This window comes from Hemicordylus capensis, chromosome 1 (assembly GCF_027244095.1).
Source record: "Hemicordylus capensis ecotype Gifberg chromosome 1, rHemCap1.1.pri, whole genome shotgun sequence".
Lineage (NCBI taxonomy): Eukaryota > Metazoa > Chordata > Lepidosauria > Squamata > Cordylidae > Hemicordylus > Hemicordylus capensis.
Genome location: NC_069657.1, coordinates 141,522,054 through 141,531,147, shown reverse-complemented (window position 1 = coordinate 141,531,147; position 9,094 = coordinate 141,522,054).

Sequence of the window (9,094 nt, the reverse complement as noted above, 5' to 3'; positions counted from 1 at the left end):
TTTGAGTCACTTATTCTGTATTTATGAATCTTATTGTTGGAATTTTAATTTCCATATTTTGTGTTGTACACATGATTGTTGCTTATTTCTGCTTCTGGTCCATTGACTGCAATAAACTGAATACTTTAAACAATGTAATGCAATCTGTGTTAGATTGATTCTGATGTTCCACTGATGTTAGAAAGTTTCTGCAGCTCCCTTTGAAGTGCAAACCTCAGGATGTGCCTGACTTATGAAGCATCTGCCCTATCATTGTGGCTCAATTTCAAGAGAAACTGATTGAGCTGAAAGCAAACTCTGCTCGCCAAGAAGACACATGCCTTATTTGGACATGATGCCAAACCATAGGTAAACATGACAGATGTTTGAGTTTGTGATCGTCTGAAAGTGTGAAGTCGTGGTTTCATCACCCAACCATGGCTCCATTTTTGCTCCCAATCCTGAATTTGAACCCTCAGTTTGTAGTGCGTTTCACTGCTGAAACCTGAGGTTAGAAGGCACCATCGTATTGACTGAATTCTGCTGCCCACCATAACTTGGGTTTTGTATGTAAGCCCCTCCCGCCACCATAGAGAGGCTGGCTCAGAACAGGCCATAAATTTATTGCCGGTCATCTCTCCAGGCTGATGCCCCAGCCTCTGCTGTTGCCTTGCTCCTTTTGTTTCTGCTTGGCAACAGGGATGCCGCATCCCTGCAGTTCCTGAATTTAAAGAGATGGAACGCACTGGGGAAAGCACTCTTTAAATAAAAGGAGAATATTTTAAATAAATAAAATAAAATAAATATAAAAGGAGAACACACACACACACACACAGCCCTTTCATTGACCTAACACCTGATCTAGCCCCATTCCTGATCTTATCAAAGGTGTGTGGTTTCCTTGGCCTTAATGTACAAAAAGAAGCGGGGGGTGAGGAACAGACTGAGAGACATACTCGAGAATCCCGGGAGAATACACCGGTTGCCAGACTACAGAAGGTCCGGGGCTGCTTGTCCAGAACTCCAGGAACAAGTCTTATTGACTTCCCAGGAGGGGATATGTATATTAAGGCAGGCAAAGGATCCTGGGAATTGGAACACTATAACCAAAGGTGCCACCAGGCTTGCAGATCCAGGCAAAGCAGTGAGAAAGACCCAACACGCTCTTGTCCTCGGGCTGACTTTCTGGCTGGGGGGTGGGGGTTGCCTTCTAATGAGAGGGCCAATCCACCAGAAAAAATGGAAACACTAATGTGTTTCAGCTCTCCATTTGACTGTATTCTTGTGAGGAAACCTTCTAACTATAGGGACCCCCGCTGTTGTGGGGCTCCTGGCACCACTGGCTAACAACAGACTTACACTTTCCCCCTTTCACCCAACCCTTCCGGACTTAAAAGCAGTCTGGCCTGCTTCAGGTGCTTGAGCAATTCTGGATTGGGTGGGCAGACAAGGAAAGATGGGGGTGGCTCCTACGACCCAGGCTTATTAGTACTGGCTGGGCCTGACACTGTGGGCCTGACACTGCCCCTACACGGACTGGGTACTCACCAAAAGACGTCTCTGGATTTCACTCTCTCTGTCTCACTCAGTCTCTCCGTTCACACTTTGATTCACGCTTGCCTCGATTCCCAGATGTGGCGCGTTGTAACGACTGGCACGTCTCGGGCCTAAGAGAATCCTCCACAGACAAAGGCTGTGGGGCGCGCTGGATTTCATCGTCCCGTGACGGGTCAGACTGTCCACCCAGGTCACATCCGACTCTCACGGCACCAAATTGATGTGAATTCAGTTCGTCCCTGGGTCCGCCTTTAGCCAATCAAACAGACTCAGTGGGAATCTCTTTTGAGGTGTTTATTGCTACTGCAGTTTAGCAAGGTATACAATGAGCTATCGCTCTGCATTGAATACAAATAAGTTACAGGTGCATCTTACATTTATACAGACAATCTGAATGATGCTGACACCCTAGACATAGTATACGTGGCAATAAAATGGTGGACTAAGTATCTAGTACACATGCGAATGATTCATTGTTCATCTGGTGATTACTCCTTATTTGGTTACATCCTGTCCTCTTAACTGTCAGCAAAGAACAGCGAGAATCCTGTGAGAACCAAGTTTCTTGGATACAATTTAGTGGAGAGAGATAACGACGTAGATCATGAGAGGCAGTAATGTCCCTGAGCTGGGCTGGGGTTACTTTGAGTGAGAATGTGGTATTCTGGGCAAACATGGAGTTTCTTTGGTTTTCTAAACACATCAGTGGCCTCTCAGCTCCAGGTGATCTTGGAAGAAACTGATTATCTAGACCCATTTCAAACTGGTTTTGGGGCAGGCTATGGGATGGAGACTGCTTTGGTCGGCCTGATGGATGATCTCCAATTGGCAATTGACAGAGGAAGTGTGACTCTGTTGGTCCTTTTGGATCTCTTGGCAGCTTTCGATACTATCAACCATAGTATCCTTCTGGAACGTCTGAGGGTGTTGGGTGTGGGAGGCACTGTCTTACAGTGTTTCCGTTCCTACCTCTCGGATAGATTCCAGATGGTATCAATTGGAGATTGTTGCTCTTCAAAATCTGAGCTTAAGTATGGTGTCCCTCAAGGCTCCATACTTTCTCCAATGCTTTTTAACATCTATATGAAACCGCAGGGAGAGATCATCAGGGGATTTGGAGCTGGGTGTTATGCTGATGACACCCAGATCTACTTCTCCATGTCAACTTCTTCAGGAGCTGGCATATCCTCTCTAAATGCCTGCCTGGAAGCAATAATGGGCTGGAGAATAAACTGAAGCTGAATCCAGATAAGACGGAGGTACTTATTGTGTGGGGTCAGAACTCTAGAGACAATTTTGATCTGCCTGTTGTAGATGGGGTCACACTTCCCCAAAAGGAAGAGGTTCGCAGTCTGGGAGTACTTCTGGATCCACATCTCTCCCTGGTCTCTCAGATTGAGTCGGTGGCCAGGGGTGTTTTCTATCAGCTTTGGTTGATAACGCCAGCTGCGCCCATTTCTCAAGATCAATGACCTCAAAACTGTGGTACATATGTTGGTGACCTCCAGACTTGACTTTTGTAATGCGCTCTATGTGGGGCTGCCTTTGTAGTTAGTCCAGAAACTTCAGTTGGTTCAGAACGCAGCAGCCAGGTTGGTCTCTGGATCATCTCGGAGAGACCATGTTACTCCTTTACTGATGGAGTTACACTGGCTGCCAATAGGTTCCCGGACAAAATACAAAGTGCTAGTTATAACTTACAAAGCCCTAAACGGCTTAGGCCCTGGGTATCTTCTTCATTATGAGCCCCACCGCCCATTGAGGTCATCTGAGGATGTCCGTCTCCAGTTACCACCAACTTGTTTGGTGGCTACACAGTGATGGGCGTTCTCAGTTGCTGCCCCGAGATTGTGGAATGTGCTCCCTGCTGAGATACGATCCTCCCCTTCTCTGGCAATTTTCAAAAAACACCTGAAAACCCATCTTTTCACCCAAGCTTTCTCAGCTTCCTAAATTTGGGGGTTTTTAATATTTGGTTTATTTTAAAATTAAAAACCCGATTTTGGGATTTTAATCACTGTAAATGTTTAATTGTTGTTTTAAAATGTTTTTAAATGGTTAATTGTTATATTGTTCTTAATTTGTTTTAGCTCTTTACTGTTTTAGTGGTTTGTTTTGATTGTAAACCACCCTGAGCCATTTTGGAAGGGTGGTATACAAATCAAATCAAATCAAATCAAATAAATAAATAAATCCTGAAATTTCTGGCGATGTGTCCAAACCCTGGGCAATGTTTGGGTCCATCTAGCTCTGTGAAAGTACATTTTCATTCACAAAACTGCTGAAATTGGAGCTGAGAGCCACCAGTGATGTAAACTTGGCGTCAGAATTGGCGTCAGTGATGTAAACTTGGCGTCAGAATTGAGATGTGTCAGGACAGACACATTTAAAAAAAAAAAAAATCATGCAGCCTGCACGCATATGGATTTCTGATCATCTGGCCAACTATTGAAAAAAATGTGGATGCCACTGGACTAGAGCCTACTGAATAACCTACTAAATTTAGAGCCCTTCCCACCATGTGGGAAGGGCAAGACTGCAAGGTACCAAAGGGAAATGTAGTTCCCATGGAGCACAGCATTCCCAAGTGCTACTGCAGGTATCCACAGTACCATCTAGGGATCTTAGGAACAATGTGAACTACATTTCCCATGTTTCCCAGTGGACCTTGATTATGCTGGGCATGCTTTTGGTATCAGCTAGGACCATAGAAAGGCCCTACTGAAACAAGTATTACCTACCATAGGGAAAGGGATTTGAAAGAGCTTTTGCTTGCTTCAATGGGCCAGTGGGAGTCTGATCCACATGGAATCTAATTTGGAGCCCAAATCATGTTGCCAAATATCTGGAGGACGTTAACTAACATAGTTTGGTTCTGCTGAATTATTTCTGGTACAGACTAGGAATTGCTACACATCATTTAACAAAGAACCTTTCTGGAATTTAAAAAAAGCTGCCATTTTATCTGTCAGCAGCTTTTTAAGAAGTGTTATATGTTTTAAATATTTAATTTTAACTTTTAAATAAAGTTCTCACCAAAACTGCAGCAAGAGGGAGGTGCTGTCTAAAAAGTCAAGTTTCCCCTCCTCTCCCACATAAAGAATGCCTATTCTAAGATGGTGCTTGCTCTGATTGCACCACTTAACAAGCAAAAAAATAGCACGTTCAGAAATACTGAATATGCAAATATATTCAGATTTAACTTATCAGTCATTGATAATTCAATAAATCAGATGCTTAACTAACTAAGAATTATTAAATAAGGTGATATTCCTACAATCTGCCCATCCAAAATATTTCTCCAGTCACCTTTGTCCATAAAAGGTTGAAATCAGGTTCTTGCTCTGTGAGGGGAGTTGCATTTCCTAACCCATGAATCTGTGATATGAGTACTGTATAAGGCATGTGATCCTTATAGGGCTGATGCAGACTTTGTTACTGCTCATAGTCCAACTCATAAAGATAATCATAAGATGTCATTATTCATCCTTAGCATTTATATAGCACCTTTTGAGGCCCATGTGATATATATGGCATGCAAATCTATTTAACATTTTCTTTTACACCACTTTTCTTCTTCTGCTCACTTGCACCAGAAGAGGTTTTCCTATATTGAGGGAGCAGTCCCTAGGGAGTTGGGGCTGGCCATGGTGGGCCACTCAGTGAGTTTAGGACAGAAGCAAGGTTGGAACTGGTGGGTTTCTGGTTCATAGCTCAGGTTCTTAACCACTACACTAGAGTAAGAAGTACACCCTCAATGGTAATTGCATCTAGGAATGATGGAAGTTTTCATCCAACAACAGCCAGAGAATCTCTGGATGGCCACCCTAGTGCCCGGCACTTAACCAAGCTTAAGGGCACAAACATGTGGTGCACTGTGGGATACCCAGAGAGGCCAAGACAACAAGTACCAGCCTCAGAATGATCTGCCCTGCTCCAAACTGCATGGATCATGTGGGAGTGTGCTCCACACTTCCACTTAGCACTGGATGGTCATCAGTGGGGGCAGGGGGAGACAAGGTTTGCAAAGCCTTTCACCCACCCGCCTAGTTGGTCATGTGAATGACTCCACTGACTAACATCCCGCCTAGTGCTGCTCTAGTGCAAACATGTTGCACTATTTATTTATTTATTTATTTATTTATTTAACATATTTTTATACCACCCAAAACTTATGTCTCTGGGCGGTTTACAACAAGATAAAAACAACATTAAAACATTAGTTAAAAACAAAAACAAGAAATTTAAAACACAAGAATTTAAAAATTTTAAAACAATATTCTAAAACAACATTAAAAACAATCAAAACAGTATCAGTTAAAAGCCTGGGTGAACAGATGCATCTTTAAAGACTTTTTAAAAATTGTCAGAGATGGGGAGGCTCTTATTTCACCAGGGAGCACATTCCAAAGCCTCGGGGCAGCAATGGAGAAGGCCCATCCCCGAGTAGCCACCAGAAGAGCTGGTGGCAAATGCAGATGGACCTCTCCTGATTATCTCAATGGGCGATGGGGTTTATTTATTTTATTTATTATTTATTAAAACATTTTATACTGCCCAAAACTTACATCTCTGGGCAGTTTACAAGAGAATAAAAACAAAGTAAAACATTCATTAAGACAAAAATGGCGGAGGGAACACACACATTACAACAATTTTAAAATGTTAAAATCATATTTTAAAACAGCATTAAAACCATTAAAACAACATTAATTAAAAGCCTGGGTGAAGAGATGTGTTTTTAAAGACTTTTTAAAAGCTGTCAGAGATGGGGAGGCTCTTATTTCACTAGGGAGCGCATTCTAAAACCTCGGGGCAGCAGTGGAGAAGGCCCATCCCTGAGTGGCCACCAGACAAGCTGGTGGCAGCTGCAGACGGACCTCTCCAGCAGATCTCAGTGGGCGGTGGGGTTCATGATGAAGAAAGCGTTCCCCTAAATACCCAGGGCCCAAACTGTTTAGGGCTTTATGGGTTATAACCAGCACCTTGTATTTTGCCCTGAAACATATCGGCAGCCAGTGTAGCTCCTTCAATACAGGAGTTGTATGGTCTCTCCAAGATGACCCAGAGACTAGTCTGGCTGCCGCATTCTGGACCAACTGTAGTTTCCGGACTACGTACAAGGGCAACCCCACATAGAGTGCATTACAGTAATCAAGTCTGGAGGTTACCAGCAGATGTACCACTGTTTTGAGGTCATTCACCTCAAGAAACGGATGCAGCTGGCGTATCAGCCGAATCTGATAGAAGACCAGGGAGAGGCTTGGATCCAGAAGCACTCCTAGACTGTGTACTTGTTCCTTCTGGGGAAGTGTGACCCCATCCAGAACAGGCAGATCAAAATTGTCTCCTGAGTTTTGACCCCGCACAATTTGTACCTCCATCTTATCTGGATTCAGTCTCAGTTTGTTATCCTTCTTCCAGCGCATTACTGACTCCAGGCAGGCATTTAGGGAGGTTATGCCTTCTCCTGATGATGCTGACATGGAGAAATAGATTTGGGTGTCATCAGCATATTGATAACACCCTGCACCAAATCTCCTGATGATGTCTCCCAGCGGTTTCAGGTAGATGTTAAACAACATTGGAGACAATATGGAGTCCTGAGGGACACCGTACAAAAGTTCAGATTTTGAAGAACAACAGTCTCCAAGGGACACCATCTGGAACCTGCCTGAGAGGTAGGAGCAGAACCACTGCAGAGCAATGCCTCTCATTCCCAACCCCCTCAGATGATCCAGAAGGATACAATGGTCGATAGTATCGAAAGCCACCAAGAGGTCCAAAAAGACCAACAGATTCACACTTCTTCTGTCAATTCTCAGTTGGAGATCATCCGTCAGACCAACCAAGGCAGTCTCCACCCCATAGCCAGCCCGGAAGCCAGTTTGAAATGGGTCTAGATAATCAGTTTCCTCCAAGACTGTCTGGAGCTGGGAGGCCACCACCCTCTCAATTACCTTGTACTAAATCCTTGCACTAATACAAGGATGGAGCACTACTAGTTTCACTAAGTCTGGAGTTTATGTTCCAGACTAGTGTTGTACTCGTGTAACAGGGTGCACTTGGGCAAACTGTGGCACACCTCCTGCTGTGAAACCTCTTCCTTAGTCCAGGTTGCAGGAAAGCATGCAAAGCTGTCCACTGTCCTTTTGACACAAGTGGAATGCTTGTGCTAGCAAACCAAGACCACAAGAAATTGCACGCCTTTGAGCATCCACTTCACTATGTGACCTCCTTTGCATGTACACACCTTTGTTCATTGCATTAAAGTAGCATTAGTCTGGATGTTGGCCACAGACTGGTTTGTAACCATGGCGAGTAGGAATGCCAACCCTCCTGGACTGGCCTTGAAACTCCAGGAGTCAGCATCCATTGCTAGATGACTACTGAAAGCAATCCTGGGTGCTTTCCAGATTAGCCACTTAAAAGCAGCTTATTTATTTATTTATTTATTTATTTATTTATTTATTTATTTATTTAGCTAGCATATTTTTATACCGCCCAAAACTTACGTCTCTGGGCGGTTTACAACAAGATAAAAACAAAAGTAAAACATTAGTTGAAAACAAAGACAAGAAATTTAAAACACAACAATTTAAAAATTTTAAAACAATATTCTAAAACAACATTAAAACAATCAAAACAATATCAGTATGCCTCGTTCAGGCAAATCGCAGTTAAAACATAAAACCTTCAGGGAGAGCAGTCTTGCGAAAACTACGTCGGATAAACAATGCCATAACACTAAACTGCAATTATTAAATGAAAAACAAGGCACCCAACATATGAATGGCACCCTGTGGTCAGTGTCAGGACTGCGGTGTCACAACACAGGAAGTGTGGAAGCACACTTCAGAGATATGTCCTCCTGACCTCATTTTAGGGTCTAATCTGGAAAGCGCCCAGGTGAATGTTTGATATTTTGAAAAACATTGTAGGGGGGGCATCTCTTGGAATACCTGGCCAGCCCTGCCCCCACATCAGCACAGCCATGCCACCCAAGTATTTCACCAAGTAAAGTGTTTGTCCGCAGAGACAAAAACTGTCTCCAGGCAGGGTGCCCCAAATTATGCACGTGCCTGAAATGAGGTGCTGCCTTATCTTGCTCCAGCCCCTCACCCTGCCCATCTGCAAGGTTTAAAGGAGTTGCAGGTCACGGAGAAGAAGCTTCTTGCTGGTAGCCTTTCCTTGTCACCTCACAACTCTTCCAAAGCCTACTGCAAGGGCCAGATTGAAAGGGGGGTTTCAAAGGAGCACACAACAATCAGAGGTTAGTCTTCTCTGATTGCTGCACACTCGCTTCCACCCAGATCCTGTTCCAGGGGCCAGATCTAGAGCGCCAGCCTATCCAGGAGCATTCCCAGATGGGGCTTTTAGCTTGCTTCTCCACCAGAATGGAAGGAGTGTGCTCACACATCGGCTGGATTCACGCCGAAGTCCATATTGGAGAGCACTTCACACACAATTCATTGGGGCTATTTTCGCGATCGAAGAAAATGCTAGCCTCTGCTAGCCCAATTTTCTGTGATTGTGAGAACCACTGGGCTCGGCTGCG